The sequence below is a fragment of the Falco naumanni genome, chromosome 1, assembly GCF_017639655.2.
Source record: "Falco naumanni isolate bFalNau1 chromosome 1, bFalNau1.pat, whole genome shotgun sequence".
NCBI lineage: Eukaryota > Metazoa > Chordata > Aves > Falconiformes > Falconidae > Falco > Falco naumanni.
Window position 1 is genome coordinate 14,679,690 of NC_054054.1, and position 20,799 is coordinate 14,700,488.

Sequence of the window (20,799 nt, forward strand, 5' to 3'; positions counted from 1 at the left end):
GTCTCACTACTCTTTCTGACTGCAGTCACTCAAGGGTTTTTTCCCCTATTCTTAAATACGTTATCCCAGGGGCACTACCACTGCCACTGATGGGCTCAGCGTTGGCCAGTTTCCATAGGGAAAGCTTCCAGCAGCTTCTCACAGAAGCCAGCCCTGTAACCGCCGCCCCCCCCCCCCCGCCCCCGAAAGCCTTGCCATGCAAACCCAATACACTTGGATAACATATTTACACCTACTCCCAAGTCTACTCAATTGCTCTAAAGCCTGTTTTTCCTTAAGTCCAAATAAGGAATCGTTTTATAGGTCTCCAAGACATTTTGTGGTACAGAAAAGAAATGTGCTACATGAACAAGAAACTGGGGGACAATCTAACTGCAGAAATCAGTAATTTTGCCAGTTCCAAACTTTAATTACTGGTTTAATAACCACTAGTGTCTCATAACTTCATCCCTCAGCATAAAAAGTAGCTGGCATCAGCCAGGGAGAAGTAGGTCTGCAGTGCTTTTCTCTGCTCCTGCACTGCATTTGAATCTCCCACATTCAGATCCAGTCACTTTTTTTTTTACTTAAACTGGAGAAGTGGTACTAGTGATCAAAATGTATATGTATGTTTTACCAGCCTGTAAACAAAAAGAGGGACGGGAGTGCTTCTACTAATATACACTAATGTAATATTTGCAGACAACGTCATGTCCTCACTTGTCGACAGTAGCTGTGGCTTCTTAGTTTCCAAGAGCTTTAGGCAGACAACAAAAGAGAATAAAATGAAAGGCATTTCTGTCTCAGGTATGTTGCAAATCCACCCTGGTAGGGCTCTCCCAAAACCTCAGCTACAGATTCAACACCTTTATGGGAAGCACCTTGCTGCCTGCATAAGGTAACTCAAAAAAAAGATCACACTGGCCTCTGCAGACATGACCTCGTGGACACTTGGATTTTACCTATTCTAGTGCTGACTGTGACCTTCAACAGAGCAGTGCAGACAACCAAAACTGCTGCAATGCCTCCCAAAGGAGCAACTGAGAAAGAAAAGTAAGAAAATAAACAGCCCACAAAGGTTGTGCAAAACAGAATCCAAGTGTTATGAAGAGTTGGTTTCTTCATATCAGGATAGCCAGCCAGAATCTTTTGAGCAGCATGTGGCTCCCAAGCAGTCACAGTGAGGCCCCATGCACCTGGATTACGGCACATGAATGGCCACAAATGATCCAAAATCCAGAGTGCCTACATCCATAGGGAAACGGCTGCTTCCTGCCTGTGAACCATTCCTACACAGCTCCTCCCTCCTTTGTGTCCCTGAGAAGCAGAGTACCTGTCCCTATCCTATAAGAATTTTAATGGGGTACATAATATTAATGATTGGCTATACCCACTAACAGCCATAGGGCCTGAAAGGTTAAATAACCCTGCACCATCAGAAAACTCTGCCCTCAAATTTCTTTAGATGCTGATATCTATTTTTTTTAAACACCCCTTTGGGTGTAGAGCAAGACTGATGACTTATGCAAGTGAACAGGAATAGGGACAACAGAGCAGCAATCATGGCCATGTTGGAAGATGCACACAGCAGGCGTACCTGTGTCAAAAGTGAAAATGTAAAAATGCAATACACATTCAGGCAAGTCAGGTTTGGGGGCTTCTTGCTCAAATAAAATATTTTGAGGAGAGACTGTTGAGACTGAAACAGGTAAAATCAATTCAGTCCTTTAAATCACTTCAGGGATCTTTTCCGCACTCACTACTCAAAATTAAGTCTCTTAAAATTGTTAAACCCATGTAATATAGGCAATAAAGTACAAACACATTCAGTGTGACCAGAAAAATCAGAGTCTCCCACTCACACACAGTGTGGATTTACCACATTTTAATTTTTTTTTTCAGTATTTACCACATATTAATGTTATATCATGTTAAAGAAAGTGAAACTCTAGCAGTAGTAACAAACAACGGGTATCTCCAATAACTACAGCTGACTATTCAAAAGCTAGGAAAAACTGTTTGAAGTCTTCAGTCCTACAGTGCAGACATTGTCATCATTTAGTAAAATAGACATTCCACTTACAACCTTGATATTTTCACCTGAGGACAAAAAAGCACAGAAGGCTGCAATCAGGTTCTCTCTCTCTCTCTCCAGGTGCCACTCATTCTAAAAGCACTACAAGAATTCAGAGACAGCACCTACAATCTTGGTTTGTTATTTCAGAGTATATAATACAAAGAAACATTGATCACTGAAAATATTAATTAGCATTTCATTAGAAATATCACTACAGGAAAAAGCAGTGATGTGCAGACATCCTGCCTCTGGGATTAGATTCTAATTCATTTTAGATTAGGAAGCAATGAACTAAACCCACTACCCTGACAAGTTAACTAATCTTACTGACACAGTTCTGGATAGGAATAACACCAGCCCTAAGTATGGCACAGTAAACAAAAAGAAATGATGCTAACATCTGACATTTACAAATGACCATGATAAAAAGTATCTGGAAGGGTTACATAAATTTGCTACTATGAGAGTATTGCATTTTGGTTTCTTTTTTTAAACTAACATGTTTTTATGTAACAGCACCAAAAAGAACAAATAGTTATTATGGACAGGGCTGTACTGGCAAGAAAATTTAACCAACAAAAGGGTTAATTAGGGATACAAATTTTCTCAGACTGTTAATAATGGGAATGACACATAGTATGTGCCCATAAGTAATTCTCAGGTATCTTTGATCTTCAGCCCCAAGTGATTACTATTGCCTACCATACCCTGGCCTCTGGGACTCTCTCAGAACCAGACATCTGGCTACTTTGTTGTTTTAGACTAATCTCATCCCATGAGAGCTCAAGAAATGACACCAGGCAAGGAGGGTCCTGGCAAGGGAAAAAACATTACAGTATCAGCAGATTTTTGAGTGGACTAGGGTATCAAATTGTCTTCAGATTTCTATAGGGATCCTGTGGCTTCTCCACTCTCCAGGTCCGCTTTCACACACAACACCAGAATACACATGATCCTGTTTTAAGGAACTGTTAATCTCTTTGGAGAAGCTAATGAATGATAATCCAGGAAAGAACATGTAACAAAGGCAAAGAGAAGTAAAAAAACCTGCAAGGAATGGGTGGATTTAATGAAGATTCTATTGAAAGGTCAACACACAGCATGATCAAACAATGTTTTTAAAAGCCTGCCAAAAAATTACTCCAACATCCACTCTATTTTTGACTAATTCACTGGTTTTAGCTGCCAGCAGTGTTATTCCTAAAGTATGACCTTCTGACAACTGGAACAGATTCAGCCGAGTGCCTGAGTGGCTGCTCTGGGCTTAGAGACAGGGCAGTTCACAATACACTGAACCCACAGGGGTGAGATGGGCTGCAAAGACAGAGAAAGAAAGGTTTGAATTCTGAGGCCAGGCTCTTCTACAATCAGAGGCCACAAACTCGGGTCCATCAGATTCCCATCCTCTCCAAATCATAATAGGTTATGTCTGATGTGATGCTGGACAAGCACTGTTGCAAGCAGTCCTGCAGAAGGCACTTTTCCTATACTGGTGCTCCTGTATCCTTCCTACAGTAGGGCCCCTATAGCCTAAGTGTTCTCAGTGCATGCTTACTGCCTGCACTTGGCAACTGAAAGAACCAGGGCACTTGGAAAGAAATAAACATCTCCCATGGATTTTTCTGAGGGAAGTAAGTACAGCCATACTATGAACTTTATCCCAGCCATGCAGCATCATTTTTAAAACTCCAGGGTGGCACATAACGATAAGGACAAGAGTACTTCTGTGCGGGTATCCTTTTTGTTTCCAATTAACCACCACACCTTTTCTTCCCCTCCATTGGCAAGAGCAAGTTAAAAAGAATGGACACTAAATAAATTCAGATTCTAATACTTTTCTAAAGGCAGGGCTATATGATTTAACTTTGCTTCATTTCAGGGTATTTTCAAAGCATTCAGAACAGAGCTTTGGAGAAACCTTCGAATAATCTGCCATAACACATCAGCTCCCAAAAAATCCAAATTGCTGCTAAAACCTTTAAAAAGGTGCTACAGACAGAAGCAGTTTGAAAATAGTGCACTGAACTTTACTAGAGATCATGCTGTTACCCAGCATCCTACTTTCTTAAAAGTTACTCCAAATGTATTTTAGCTGTTTCCTAATGGACGGTAACGGATCAAGAAGAAAAAAAAAACCAAAAAAACACAAACAACTGTGCTTCACCTAGCTTTAGTTACATCATATCAACAGTAAAATAACACTCCTGAACAATTCAACATACTTCTGAGATATTCAGAAAGTTGTTATGCAATTTTTTTCTGAATATGAATCAAATTCTCCTTTGCTTTCTCACCAAGCAGGTATGTTGTTAGAGTGAATGTGGCTTAGTCTGAATAATTAAACTTCAAAATACCAGCAGCACCAGAACAATATAAACTGTTTTGTGTGCTCTCTATATACAATACATGCTCAACAAATGTCTCTCTTAAAAGCTTTGGTATGATATCAGTCTGTTATAGATTAATTGATGACTTCTGTGACTGCTGCAGCTTGCAAACAGAAACAAGTCATAAAATATTCCATACCACCACACTAAAAACTCGTATTGTATTTATTAATACATCATCTACTGCAGAACAATCCAGACTGCAGTGTAATAAGAAAAACATTGTAAGTTAGAACAGATCAAACTAATATGTTTTAAAAATAGCATGTGACTGTATTAGTGGAGATAACATTAACACAAGTAACACCAAAAAAGAAAGTAAAGGCTATCAGGAATTTTAATTTTGGCATTTTATGCACTGTAGATGATTCATTATACACCCTCTTCTTTTCACTTGCCACAAAATTTGAATAGTACATGCCACACCTTCCCCCCTACTCCTTTTAAATCAATAACAATTACTCCACATATGAACATGTAAGAACCACTTCACAAAATACACAGGAAATTATAGAATGGTTTGGGTTGGAAGGGACCTTAAAGATGATCTAGTTTCAACCCCCTGCCATGGGCAGGGACACCTTCCACCAGCCCAGGTTGCTCCCAGCCCCATCCCTGCTCTGGGCAACCTGTGCCAGTGCCTCACCACCCTCACAGCAAAGAATTTCTTCCTAATATCCAATCTAGATCTACCCTCTTTCATTTCAAAACTATTACCCCTCGTCCTATCACAACAGGCCCTACTAAGATGTCTGTCCCCAATAAACAGTTAGTCAATAAAGCAAACAAACCCCATGTTAATTCTTCATATTAAAGACAGAAAAAATACAGAGGATATAGATATAGGTTCTAACAAACATTTCTCACAGTGTCTAAAAGCCTGGTTTTATAGGATTATCTGGAATATTACAGTTACAGCTTGGACATATGCATTACAGACATTTTCAAAGCCATATGCCATCACCAGGACTCCAACAGCAAATAAGCAAATGCTTCAGAACATAAACACTCCTCCGTTTAAGTATAGATTTCTGTTCTGTGGGTATCCAAACATTGGTAGCTGATGCCGCCTTGCACTATCTACTCCAAAATTACAGCTATTCAGTGAGGTTTTCTAACACTAAATAAAACTCCCCACATCCATTCTCTTAAACTCAACAGCTGGAAGAAGTGAGCACTGTAGCCATGACAGGAATGCCAACATATATTTAGAAAGGTAAATCAAGTATGAAAACAAACTCCAGAGAAAAAAGGTCTTCAAACAAAATCCATGTTAACACATCTCCTAATTTGGAAATGGAACGGAGTAGCTCCCATTTATCTGTCATTACAGTAGAACAGAGAGAAGAAAAGCCATTTTGGATATTAGAACCACCACCTTGAACAATATCTGGAACTCCTCCACGAACCTAGTCAGTTTATATCATAAAGAGTTAATGAGCAATATTTTAACTTACATATAGTTCAAGCATTGATCTCACTGCAGAACCATTAATCCTGCCAAAGTACTAAATTCTAAATAGGGCTTCCGATTCCAACATATATTTGAAAGGCTGTATAATACAACTATAACATCTTTCTTCTTTCCTTATCTAAGACATTTAACAGCATGGCTCTATAGTTCACTGCTGACTGTATGTATAATATGCAGTTCTTCATGATTTAGATATTTTATTTCTGTATGTATGAACAAACCTAGGAAAAATCATCCATAAACTACTTTGATTAAATTCTCCTGGGTTTTGGAGGCTGTCTTTACCTCCAATAAAGGCTGGAGGAAACAGGCTTCTGAATGCAGATGGAAGAATGCATTTCCTCCACTGCACAAAGCTCTGTTTCTTGCCTTGCAATTAAACAGCACGTCAGCTAATAAAATGACTTTATACTCCTCTAATATCTGCATAAGGAGAAAGCAGAGGGAAAACCTAGTGATGTTTCCTGATGAACACACTTCCTAAAAAAAAAATAAGTATGATCACTCTTAGTTTCAAGAGAATGGCATACACTTAACCCACAAATAAAGCTCTGTCTATAGAAGCATTTAAAGCAGGGGTCCTCAAACTACGGCCTGCGGGCCAGATACAGCCCCCCAGGGTCCTCAATCCGGCCCCCGGTATTTACAGAACCCCACCACCACCCCCTCCCTGCCGGCGGTTGGGGGGGGGGGGGGGGGTGGAACCAAGCAGCCGCAGATGACTGCCTACCACTTCATCCGCGCACCAGCCCCCTGTTTAAAATGTTTGAGGACCCCTGATTTATAGTATGAACAACACTTTTCTTCGCTTTTCTATTTCAAATTTACATGCACAATTTATTTGAAACAAAGACTATATTCTCAAAAAGACAGTAATTAATGTACAGTAGACATTGTACATACTACTTAGCACTTCATGTCAACTGCACACTTTTGCATAAGGACACCAGCTAAGGCCAATTACTGCTTCTGGAAGCCATGTACTACAAATCACATAGACCCAATTTTCATTTGTGACTCTTTCCTACACTTACCCAGTCCATTGCTTTGATTTCAACAGAAGAATATCTGATTTTCACTAGGATGAAGGAGAAGAATCATGCCCAAGTTTCCAGGTACTCTCACTAGCAGCACAGGTGTTCTTTTGCTGGTGGCAGCTGGCATGTGCTAATTAGCAGGAAAACCAAATTCAACTATTTCCAGTTTTGTAAAAACATCTAAGGCTCAGAATAAAGTCTCAGCATACTACAATATGCTCTACAGGAAAAAATAACCTGAGAAAATGAAATTTTCCATTGTTTGCCTCACACAATTTAGAAAGAATTTGAAGCCTGAAAGACATAAAGTCTCCATAAAATCTGCTTGTATGGCACATCTGCATCGGGTTGCAAAAAATTATTAGAGGGTACAAAAAGACACTCTTGCCTCCCACCACTCACAAAACAAAGCAAACCAAAAAAAAAATAAAAACACAAGAGCTGATGCAGAAACCATGAGCATAGCCTGCTGGAAGTGTTGCTAAATGAGCCATCTACCTCACAAGATACTGTATGATAAGTTAGCATAACAAGCAATTTGCCTGAGTAAAATAATCTCTTGAAAGCACTGACTGCTACTAAGACCAGGCAGTCTGGGAAACAGAAGACTACTGCAGATTTCACTGTGGTTTTGTATTAGCAAGAAAGACTACAAACAACATGCTGGAACTGGCTGATGATTTGAAAGAGGAGGGAAATGAAAGTCAGTGTGATCACTTAAGAGAGAAGACAAGATACTTACACAGTGGGCACAGTGACTTATGTTATGCAAAAATACCAGAGGGGGGAAGAGCTGGGAAGGTAGTAAGCATAACTATACTGCTAAGACAACGACAAAGAAATTTTACACATTCTAAAGACAGAAATGCACATCTGAATCCTGTTAACAACTCAGCGCTAAACTGTCAAACTCAAAGTACCTGGGTTATAAAATGTCATTACATTCCAGGATTTCCCATTTACATAACAAAGTAAATCAGAATTAATGCAGAGGCTACTGTTTTGAATTTATATACATTTAAAATGAGAGAAAATTGTTACCTATAAAATTCAACTAATTTCAATGTAATACTCTAAAGAAAATAGAAAAGAAAGGTTGCAGAGTAGGTATTTTGTTATTTGCAGAAGATAACTACTCTTGAGTTTTATCTGCTAGGAGTATTTGGGAAGTTCGAAAACCTAGATGTAACAACATAGGCATTTGTGACTCAAGGGGTCATGAGAGCGGCCCCCTTATGAAGCAGAGATGCCTTGGAGTGACTCATTTTCAGAAGTATTTGAGGACAGCACTTTACAATACTGCCTGTTTTTCTGGGTATTCCATACTTACAAATAATATCTATTGTTCTGAGCTTCTCAGATCATAAATTGCAGAGAATCAAGTCATGCAGAAGTCATCAACATAGGTGGTATGAATAGCAAAAATGTCCTAGTATTTGTCTAGACATTTGTGACTACGCTTAGAAATAGAAATGCCTCACAACTGTACAAAAGAGATTGCACTGCTCATTGAAGAGAAAATGTGTAAAAGAGGCCATTGACTAAATTATTGAAATATACACCTTAGAGAACATAACCTATATAGAAAGTCTCACTCAATACAGATATTCTGGACCATTTGGATAATGAAAGTACAGCAAGTATTTCTGGGATAACACATATGATATTAACATTACAGAAAAAAAAGTCATAGGATGTATTTTCTAAATTGCATGTTCACATGCCATTTTAAAACAGAAGCATAAAACATATCCATAGATCAAAACTGAGATTTTATGCCCAACTTTAATGTTGTCATTTCTTGAATTACAGGTAACTTATCAATACAGCTTATGCTTCCTCTTCTCATAGGACTTTTAAGAAATCATATACATTGAGTGTATGAAGTTTCCCTAAAAACATGTTCATTTTGAAACAAACTACTTTGCTTAAGTAGAATAAAAAAACCTGACAGCCATTCTTAGAGCTGACTTTCTCTAGTTCCAGTTATAGAATTTTCTTACTGTTGTATCAGTTCATATTTTTTATATTCTCAAAGAAATTAAAATATCACTTGCCAGAAATGCCTACGTATTTGCTATTTGTAGTTGTAACTCAGGAAACAAATGCACATTTTAACGAACATCACTTCTTAAAGTAGATGGAAGCATTAAGAAAACAAAACCCCAAAACCTTAAGTTTTACTTAGAAATGGCATGAAAACAGGACTAAACAGACTCTTCTGAATAAAATCACAACAGCTGAAACTTTTCTGTAAATGTAATAACCTTCATGACAGTGAAAGCACAAATATGAAAGGATTTGGTTTTGCCAGTGCTTGTTTTAATACTCTACTTTGAAATGCAGTACATAACTGGCAAATCTCAACGCTTCTACAAGCAGATTGAGCACTGTAAACTCTGTGAACAAGCAAGTGCTGTCACTGGCAGAGATATTTGCAAAACCATTCCCAAAACGCAAGCACAGAGTTCAGACTCTCTACTATTGAGCACATTTCTACTGCTCATTGGTACCGCTGAAATGCATGTATGCACACATGCAAAGTCCAGTAAAATGTAAAAAGTCTGTTGAATAAACAGACAAATATCCATTTCTGCTGACAGGATAATAGTCTAGGTCACTAAAAACCTTAGTTCCACTTACGCTTTTCTGCCCCATTTCCCTTCAAAATTTGTTTCTGGTTTATGTGAACTATCAACAAACAGGGACAGAGACGCAACATCACTGCACACACATGTGCTTTGATTAATTCATTAGGGACTGAAGATCATTCAGGTTTACTAAATTACATTTCTATAAAAGGATTATTGTTATTAACTAAGAAAGGGATTATCTGTATCCTATGACAAAAACTGACACAGCTGAAAAGCTAGGATTTTTTTCTAAAAGTCTTTACAGCATTACAAAAAAAAAAGAGGGTTTTTTTTTTCCATCTAAAGGTTGAAATAAAGCCACAATAGATAGCAATAATCACAATGATTCTCATCTTCTGTATCTGGATTAGAGGCTGTAAACTCCCCATCAATAATGCGAAAACCTCAGTGAATGTTTCATGCCCTAGTATTATGTCTGAGAAATAACTTTTCAGACTCCATTATGTCCGCCATGAACTTGATCTTTCACCTCTAGTGAAAATCCTCTTATAACTATAATTCTAAAGTTAATGATGAGAGATTTCATTTGCTTTCCAAGCACAGATAAAACCTTTTTGAAATACACTCTCACTGCCATGACCTTGGTCTATGACTTAAGAGTTCACCACATGTAATAATTTACTTTGCCCCATGGGGCTCATTGAGATTTCTTTTTAAAAGGTTTTGGATATGCAGTTGGAGCTGAAACACTCACACAGTATGTATCAAAGTATAGATCCCTGTATACATTACAGATATTTTGCAACAATATTAACAAAGAAAATTAACTTAGATCATTACAAAATACTACAACAAAAAGATCTAGCTAAGCAAAGTCATCCACACACTAGAAATTCAACATTTTGGGTATCTTGCTGCAATAATCCACAATATCTGCTAGAACAGAGAGTTTCAAAAGTTCGTGGAAGTAGTAGCATATGTAAATTGGCAAAGTAATTCAGGAAATATACTGTGTTGCTCTGGACTTACCAACTGAAACACAATTCAGTTCAAGCACACTAATATTCTCTTTAGTTTATGTGCCATATAATTACCAGAATTGCTGCATTAGACTACACCTAGTTAGTTTATGGCTGTTGACATTGCTGATAAATACACTACCTGCTTTGTTTGCTCATGTACTTCTTACTAAACAACCCTTTATCATTAAAAATAGATTAAGTCAGAACTACTGTATCCAACTCAATATATGACAAGGTGTTTGTTCCCTTGAATCTTAGGGAAAATTCCTTCAGAAACGTTATTTACCTTAAATTCAAGCACTGCCTTGCAGCCCTAGTCAAAAAGTACATAGCTACTGCCTCAGAGTGTTAAGTGCACATCAACCAATGATAACATACTGCCAAGCGTGACCGTGGCTCCTACCAGTTCCCACATCAACATTGCTTCACGCTGTCTCACAGAGCCGCCAGGCAGTTGGTGCCAACTCCCTGGGGATGCTTACAAGGGCCCCAGGCAGGGCAGGATTCTGAGAGGCAAGCAGTGCAGACCTTCAGAAGTTAAGGTGAGGGTGGCAAGAGGACCCACAACACCAGCAAAGCAAACAATCTGGAAATACAGCTTATGGTGGGAATGTATTTAGTGGTAAAACTTCTCCCCACCACACAGATGGATAACCAGGGGCTGTTGTGCTTTCAGGGCACCCACAGTAGAGCGAACGCACTAACGAATTCTCCTTTGCAAGCCTCCTGCCCCTCAAATTTTCTTGAGCACTACCACCTTCTCATAGGGACTTCCCATGTGAATACAGGAGTTTAAGCCTCTGTTACAGGTATTCCAAGGGGTGCCGTTTCCCCTCTATCCTTGATAATTTAGAAGTAGCAGGAGAAGTAGCAGATTTCAGACAGAAAAGGCCACAGGCACAAGGGAACGCCTGTAAAAATCCTAGCTGAGCAGGAAGGCACCCAGCTGTGGGGACTGCATGTCTGAAAAAGGGTTCCCAGGAGGCATGCGGCTTTTCTTCAGCATGTCCAGAAACAGTTTACCAGCAGTATGCTGTTTTCAGATCTTGTCATAGGGCAAATATTTTCCAGAAACTGGAGCCTAAATAGTCCTTTGAAATCAGAGAAAATTTGCTGCTCTACTGCTCTCCCATTTTTTGCCAAATGCTCTAACAAGTGAACAAAAATTAAAAAAAAAAAAAAAAAAAAAAAAAAAAAAAAGAATACTACAAACTGGGAAACACTTCTAAAATATTCTATCTTCTCATAAGATTTCTATAAAAACATTTTAAATAAATATGGGCTTGTTTATTCTTATTTATATAAAGGAATCTAGAAATTTGTTCTGCCTCTTCACACAAATGAGGTTTTCCTCATAGAATGCAAAACACGTTTTCTTAACATGCATTGAATATAATCATTTGACAAACAATTCAGAAGACAAAAACCTTCACAATGTTCTCTCATAATCATAATGATGAAAAAAGGACAATAAAGTCAATTTAATTTTCTTGAAAAAGAATTAAAGACAATAGTAATTTTAACTGAAATACCTGCCTCATGTTTTACAGTTATGATTTCCACAAATCAGGACTTTGTATTGCACACCCAAAAACAGAGCTAAAGAAAATAAATTATAGAACTATTAACGTTGCAAGCCTGATAGTTTTCTTTCCTACATCAGTAGCCACTAAGCAGATATATTCACACCAGACAAAAATGTGCTTGGATAGAAAAAAAACAACTTTACCAAGTGAAATACTCTGAAGCTTTGATTTTAACACACAAAGGACAAATTTAAGAAAGGAGAAACAAGGTAACATTATCTCTTTACAAGCCAGTGTTCAGAACTGGCACATTTCAAGAACAGTAATGCTATCCTTGAGTAAATCCACCGAAGACACTCCTAAAGGGCATTTTGTATTCTCAATAGACATGTTTAATTTTGATTTCTCTGCAGTGAGCTGCCAACAGTCAAACGTATAAAGTATTCTTCAGATATCAAAATGTTAGCAATGCTTTACACATCATCACTCCAAATGTTCTTTTTAGAAATAAATACTGCATTAATTCCATTTTTGACAATCAATATTGTTGCATATTATCTTTTGCTGGTTTTATAAAATACACGTTTTCACTCCTAGTCACAATGCAGGGCCCACCAACAGCCATGCTAAACCATTTGGAGCAGTATCCCTTTGTGCAAGGGGTCCACAGAGACAGGTGAACATGTGAACAGATGTCAAAGGAACCATCTTTATTGTTCATGGTAGAAAATAAACTGCCTACAAGCAGCGGACAAAGCTGAATAGTTTCCATTCTGCTGATTTAACACCAATCTTAACATATGCAATGATTATTGCATAATCATTCTGTTACTATTAAAATTAACATTAAATTAGCATTTGCTTTGTAAGCAAACAGGTGAGGGACAGCAGAACCAGAACTGTGTTTCACTGGGTTTCGGTGCCAGTAGACAAATAACTACACTGCTCTGCCAAAATCAAGCCATTAGAAAACAGCCCTTACACAGCTGAACACTGGCATCGTGCAGGCATTCAATGGAATGAAGACTGCATAAAACACTCCACTGCAAACAAACCACTTGTAACTTTTTGAAGCTGTCACCTTCAGAATAATATTTCCAGTCTCCACTGCTCTCCAAAAGATAGCCTTTCTTTTCAAAGACTGAGGTAGAGAGACTGGGTAACACCTCCCTCGCTAGTAAAATATCTGCATTCTCTCTTTCAAACAGCTGTAAAGATTAAACATCAGAGTACAGTAGCTGAATTTTAGTGGGGCAGTAGACTCCACTCTCCACAAATATTTTAATAGAAGTATTAATGATTTGTTCAAATAGTTTAAAAAAATGCATGCTTTGCATATGCAATGCATTTCATACAGCACTCCCTGCTAAATAAAGGAAGCTCTTGCACACTATAGTTTTACACTGAATTAACCTGCAGACCAAGACAAATACAAAACCACCTTGCTTTAAACGGCCACTTTTGCAAGCATGAGAGCAAGAGTTCTCTTCTGTCCTGGCTTCTTTATGCCACAAACAGCTTTCAGAGTCACTGAACATCCCACAGCAGACAAAAAACTGATGTCTCCAGCCAAGCACTGTAGAATAGCAACAGCAAAGCCTCTGAGAACACTCTGGTTACAAAGTCAGATCTAAGACAGTGGGCAAACATAGCTGTAAAAAGGCTGTAACAAGGCTACAATGATTTCAGGTAGATTCCAGCCACAGCCCAAGTAGTTTTGCATAATTTAAACTGGCAATTTTACAACATTCTAGATTATGGCAGAGCTGCTGCTACAAGCACCCCAGATTTGGGAAAGCTAAACATGCACAGAACCGCAAGTTCTGGATCATACATCTTAACAGTACATAAAGTTGTGCAGTTAAAGAGGTTAGGGCAGTGCAAGAACATAAATTAAATCTCTTACACTCCAACAAGTGCAGGAGAGTGGCTTTTTCCCTGGATACCTTATAAGCCATAAGAAAGACCCTGAGTTAGAGGTACTGTAAACCAGGTGATTCAAAGATTTTACTTCATCCAAGTCAACTCAACCTCAACACCTTAGGTTAGTAAATCAGCTGCTTTTCAAAGGTCTTGGGAGAATCTGAAACTTCATACAAGCCAAGTAAGGAATCTGGAGGTGAAGCGTTCAAATACAGGGACTTAGAAGCCTCACTGTTTGCCTGAACTTGCTCCTATATAACTAAAAGCAGAGATTAATGCCTTTGAAAATCCCTTCCATTCTAAACAGTAGTGAATCTGTATTAGAACGGGTAGTGATAAATGAAAGCAGAACAGTGAGAGAGGGAAGAAGCCCAGAAGATTCCACAATTGCTTTTGGTTATAGAAGACTTGAGAAGACAATAAGGAACTCTAGAGATATCTAATGGAGCTGCGTGACTGGGACACATTATAGTGATGAAATTCATATTGTAAGTAATAATTTGGGCTACTCCTATGCATTGATGGATATAAAATGCACTCACCACTCAGGGAAGGAAAAAACCCTAAGTATCAATAAATACTTCAATAAAAACCATCTGCTCCAAGCACAGTAATGATAGAAGAAAAGTAAACTCTTAGGATACATAAAAAATTAGACTGTAATACTAGAATAGAGTGGGTGAATTTAATAGCACAACAGCTCCTATGTACATACAAGGCTTATGCTGACACAGTTAATTCTTTATATTTGTACATGTGAAGTACAGATATCTTCCCTAAATCTGTCCTCTGACACCCACATACATTTCCCAGAGACTTCAGTGCTGTATGTAATGGTAGAATTAGTTACAATTTCATTTAGAACTGTTTAATCTGTGTAGGCAGACAAAATTTATTGCTTAGGAAATAAAAACACATTTTCATTATAGGTTTTTCCTTTTACAGTATCAAATTTAAAAACAATAGAATGAAATTACTTACCCTTCCATAAACAAACCTAAAAATATGTGCATTTTAAATGCAATTTGGAATTCAAATTTTAGACAATACTACTGTAAAATTGTACTTATTTTTAGAGAAGAGAAAACTGTATTATAGTAGACAACTACACATCATGACACATATAGTTTATTTGAAGATCTTAAACGATTTTGTTTCATAATGTTCATGTGTTACCTTCCAAGGGTAAACACTCTTGGTACACTAGTGCATCAGTGTATGAATCTCAAACCATTAGAGCTTGTACTTCTTTTTATTCATTTTATTTTGTTTGTAAAAAGGTTCATGTACATGTATACACAGTTCAAAGAACTTCAGGTATTTTTAGATAAATCAATATCTTTCCTGTGACTTTACGGTAGTGTTAGGGTTCACTTTTTTGTTTTTACTTAAAAAAAAACCAAAAAACAGCCAAAATCAAAAAAACACCACTCACAAATGGAATTTTCCAGTGATCATTTCTCAGCGAGTATGCATATGCCCTTTGTTTTAAAATATCAGTTTAAACTATTTTATATAATTTGTTGGCAAAATGTTACTACTCTTCCTTGATTCTTTTCCAGAAAGGCTAGCTGTAGACCTTGCAAGTTTATATTTGGTTTTATGTTCTACATCTGCTTCAAAAAACAAATCTAAAAATCAATACTAGAACTCTTTACTTTCTATCTTACTTTGTAAATACCATCCTCGCTTTCTTCATTAGTCTATTTCATATTTCAAAATCCTGTCTTGCATATGCAACACATTTTACAAAAGGCACAGCAGATCCACACAAAACTTGCCAAAAAAACCAACCCATCCAACACCTTGATTATAAGGTTTTGTACAAGCTACAGCTTAACTGAACAAAAAAACCTCAATGTTTTTGTTGTGTATGAGATAGCAAAATAGCCACAAGTATTCTTCAATAAAATGAACTGTCTGCCACGATTTATCTGTACAATTCTATCACAGCTCTTGCCTATTATGTTACACTTTTCAAAAATATGTCATTAAGCTGCCATAAAAGTCATCACAAATTGTTTTTCTCCCAAACTGATAATAGACTTATAGATCTAATTTTCAATCTCTTTTCTTCATTACTTTGATTCTTAAGAAGAGTATGACATTTGCCATCTGAATACTTTGTAGTAATATCCAGCACCTCTACAGCACTTCTGTTTGAGGATCTCCAAGCTTTTAATAGGTTTGTCTTTACAGCACCTTGAAATGCTGATGTATTTATTTGTCTGTCTCTCGCAGAAATGCACAGTTAGAAGCCAACTTTTAAAGAATTGGGGTTTATAATTTCACTGAAGAACTACAAGAATTTTGGAAAAAAAATGACACAGAAAAGCCTTCTGTGCTGTCAGACGCAACAATGTCACTAAAATCCTGACCCTTCATGACTCAAAAAGAGCAAAAAACAAAAGTGAGACCTGGTTTTCACTCCAACTTTTTTTTTACTACATGGACTGTCCTCCTCACAAATCAAGAGACTTCATCAGTGTTACTGGTGAAAGAAACAATTAAATCATTGAGAAAATACAATCAAATTAAAAATTAGGTTTTGATTTCTCATGGTGCTCCCTCCTTACTTTTTGCTAGTGTACATGTGAACATTTTTTTGTTCACCTGGGGCCTTCATCCATAAAGTCACATTCAGTACTTGAAACTGGCTTTGCTGATAACTAAATGCATTTGCAACAAAAGCTAGGAATAGGCTGGTTTAGAAAGCTGTTTACAGGGTTAATGAAAGTAACACCATACAGGAAGAGATCACAAGAGGAATGATGGAAAAATCAGGGTGAAGAGGGAGAAAAAGAGAAAAGAAATAAGAGTTGAAAGGCAGCTGAGAGAACAAACCACACATCATACAGAAACCAGGGAGAGGAGCTGAAAAAAACTAGGAATGGGTCACAAAGTCAATAGGTGTGAATTTGTAGCCTTACTAGACAAGTCGTATTTCTGCTCATCACATCAAGAACTGCTACTTCCACCAAAACAAAAGACAGAATAGCCATAAATCTTCCTCTCCTTCAAAAGCCCAGATTTTCAGAAAGCACAGAGAGTTTTCCTCCATACCACTTACGTTAGCCAACACCTCTCTGGATAGAACGATACCAGCTAGTCTGAATTATATAGGCTGATCTTTGGACAGCGGTTTTGATCTCCACCATACCTTCTTCCAACAACCACAGGTAAATATCTTACAATGCCACATATCAGATATTTTCAGAACACGGTACCTATAACACTACTAGCACACACGTTAATCTTAAGCAATACAGAAACACTGTCTTGAACAGCTAAACACCTCTGCTGCCGCCACTACCATCAATGGCAGTATGTAAGAAAATGAGATTTGAAAACTCTGTCTTAAGTCTCGTGTAACAAGAAATACTGAGACAGAACTAGTCACTCCATTATTTTCTTTGCAGCTGGAATCCTTTGTTCTTCCACTCTGTTAATGTCAACACCGGATATCTCCTCCATTGATTATGGCAAAAAAAAAATCCAATACACCTATAAAAACTGCTACTGGCTTTCAGCCTGACAATCTCTTTGCTGTCTCTCCATGTCTTTCTTATAAAGTGACAAGGATCTTTTCCTCGCTATAATCCCTAGGACTTGTGAAGAAGGCTCTCTCCAGTCATCTAAAACAAGCCACCAAATCACTCACACATCAGAGCTAAGTGAAGATGTCAATTTTCACCCTTAAACACCAAAAGACTTGGAAGCCTTTTATAATGCTTCCACCCACTATAATGCCACAGATACAACAAGCAAAGGTGCTAAATGTCTTGATCTTGATCATCTTCCCTTATTAATAGAAGGCTACTGCTGACAAAGGGCTTCTGATAAAGATTGATTTCCTCTGGAATACCCCAACCATCAAAACCAGCCTCCACCTGATCACCTACCAGGCAAATGGCTAACGTGGTAGAGTTTGGAAGGCACACCTAACAGACACTAAGACTAGAAATTTGAAAGTAGAATAGATCACAGGGTTGGTGATCAAATGATGTATAGGAAGAAGACTTGGGTTTGCTTTGGACAATTTTATATTTGCACTCTTGAGTAACTGTTCTGCTGTTCTATTCTTATACACGGATAAAGAGAACTTAAAGCTGAGATACACTTTTTTTGATATACCATGTGTTTCAACCATTGGGAAAATAAACATTGGTAGATTGTGTAGTTGCTACTATACAGGGACAGTTAAATAATAAAGTTTAACTTACCTGGATTTATACTCACAATCCCAGAACATTAACTTCAGTGAGGAGCACAGTTTAATCAGAATTCTTAGTATCAGCTTTGGCCACACCTTCCTCAGCCAACAAAAGCAGAACATTTTATTTTCTGCCCTCAGGCATTTATCAATTAAAAAAACAGATTCTTGAAATACTAAAAAAAAATTTCTTCCTTTTATCATCTTACAACTGAATTTTCCAACTGATACACAGCAAAATCCCCCATCCAAGTAGCTTCTAATGACTCTCTAAGCACTTGACCAAACACTTAATAACCCTGTCCCAGAACAATAAAATACAGCTCTTAGGTAAGGCTTTTCAGCACTGATCTTCAAACACTTCAAAGTTGCCATTACCCATTACTGCTAACCCCAGAGACATGACACCCCACTTTTACCCAACAAGTAAATGACACAGCTAAAAATAGAACCTGTGTTTCCTCAGCCCCAGGCAAGTCATGGCATAGAGCCTGATACTCCTTTGAGAAAAACCCAAGTCCAAGCTGACATTCAACAATCACTCCTACTTGGGTAAAGAAAACCAGAAACCCTCTATACTGTCGTACTACCGTCAACTACCACAGCTCTCATATGCTGTGTTTCAAGAAACCCAAAGAGGTTTTCAGAGCACTTATTGAGGGTGTGCCTGTACTCTACAGCAGCAGGACACTTCTCAGACTAATTAGTTCATGTGGAGCTTCTTCACTGTATTGCTTCTGAGCAAGCTCATTTATCTTCGTATTACATTATGCAGTGTAGATACACCCTCAGACAAATCAATTTCTCCAGGTAAGGGATACATGCTTGACAAGGCAAAAGTGGTTTAAGAGACATTATTATGAACAAATGCTCCCACAGTACAAACACTTATATTTCCAGTTGACTCCCAGGTTTAAATTCTTCGCTTATCAGAATGGATTTACATTTAAATGGGAAAAAATGCATTGTTCTGCTTATGTCAGAAAAAGAAATACATCAATCACAGCTTAAGTGAAATTTGGTGAGGAGATGTGAGAGGGTCTTTTCCCTTAGCACGAGGGATGTGATTTGCTGTTTTTCAGAAGAAAAATTAACAGTAGTCTGAATGACACAGAAGCATCAAACTCCAAAAATACGTTTGCATTGGAAACTTGCTGATGTTTGGCAATAAATTTGCCACATACTTTGTCTACACTGAGCATGTTTAAAACGTGTTTCTCTTTTGCGTATGTTCCTAGAGCCTGACTGAGAACTTTCAAATCCCAAAACCTAATTCTTGATTCACTGTCAGCAACTATCTGTAAAAATCACTAGGTATGCATTTTTACATTCCTCCAATACCAGTTTGATACAGAATTAGAGGCTCAACCTTACTTTGTCAGTGATTTATACAATTACTTACACAAGCCTCACATGACAGAAAGTTTCCATTTTTCAGCAGGTATGAAGTACGAACGCTCCCACCACCCCAACTACCACAAAAAAAGTGAACTTTAATGGTCAAGAAATTAAAGCAACTCTCTCCCTCCTGCACACGAAAGCTGTATGATATTGCCTTCAACTAACCAATCATATCCCCACGTGTTTCCAGAGGATCTTTTCCTTGTTCTAAGGACAGGACAGACAGTGCTAACACTGAATAAGCACTCATTCAATACTTCATTTTATCCTCACTGTTCACTATGTGATATCTTTATATAATTTACAGCACCTACATCTAGAATTGTAACTAGAAAACTTTTCATTTCTCTGTTGATCACTATTAGGTACTTGAATTATTTCCTTATACCAATTGTTCCACAGCACCTCCATCAGCCAAATTTATGACTCTTTTTCAGGTAGCAAACTGGGAGACAGCAATGTGCATCAGGATTGCCCGTAATTAGAGATGCTTGACTTGAAATGCTTTGGGTCTCTCTTCAGAGGATAGAGCAATTAAACAGCACTTTGTCAGTACAAAGTACAACTTCAATCTATTTCAGTGCTATCATGTGTTTTTCAAAGCTGACATTAATCGGTCCCAAGAGTCTGAATTCAGAAAATGAGAAGTACACAACTAATGGCTATATTTAAAAAATGTGGTTGAAGTGACTCACCCAACCTCGTGCAATTCAGATTTGGCTCTAACCTTCCAGCACAGCATCTCAAGAACCCTAGCCTTAAAACCAAGCTCTTTTAGTATTAGCCTCTCCCTTCCTCACCTACTAGGTCTCATCCACCTTCAGCAGTTATGAGGAAGCAGTTCTAAAGGAAACAACCTCATTAATATCACACCTGGATTAATTTCCTAAACGCTGGTCTTCCTGAAAATATCAAGTGGTTTGTGCCTAAAGAAACAGTCCAAAATTGTATCAGCATATACCGTTTTAAGGCAGAAGTATAATGTGACCAAAATTAGTTTGCACAAGCAATTTCAATTGTGGCATTTCCTATCTGTTGAGGAATTTGCATTGCCTTACCGTCAGAGAACTCCATGTTCCCAGAATTTTTCTTTCATGCAGTCTCAAATAATAACGTAAGATTTTAATTGATGTCTGTGTCTCCATCACCTCTCTTGCTACATTTGC

General features: G+C 37.8%; 1 protein-coding gene across 8 annotated transcripts in view; it reads right to left on the minus strand.

The window, feature by feature from the left end:
* Positions 1-20,799, minus strand: part of SLC10A7 (solute carrier family 10 member 7) — a 153,528-nt gene that overhangs the window by 118,414 nt on the left and 14,315 nt on the right. Inside the window, exon 4 of one of the 8 annotated variants that reach the window (XM_040582310.1) lies at positions 18,242-18,328. The exons of the other annotated variants lie outside the window; for them this stretch is intronic. The gene's annotated coding sequence lies outside the window, so the exon portion shown is untranslated. Of the gene's footprint in view, positions 1-18,241; positions 18,329-20,799 lie in introns of those variants that run through there. 8 annotated transcript variants of the gene reach the window in all.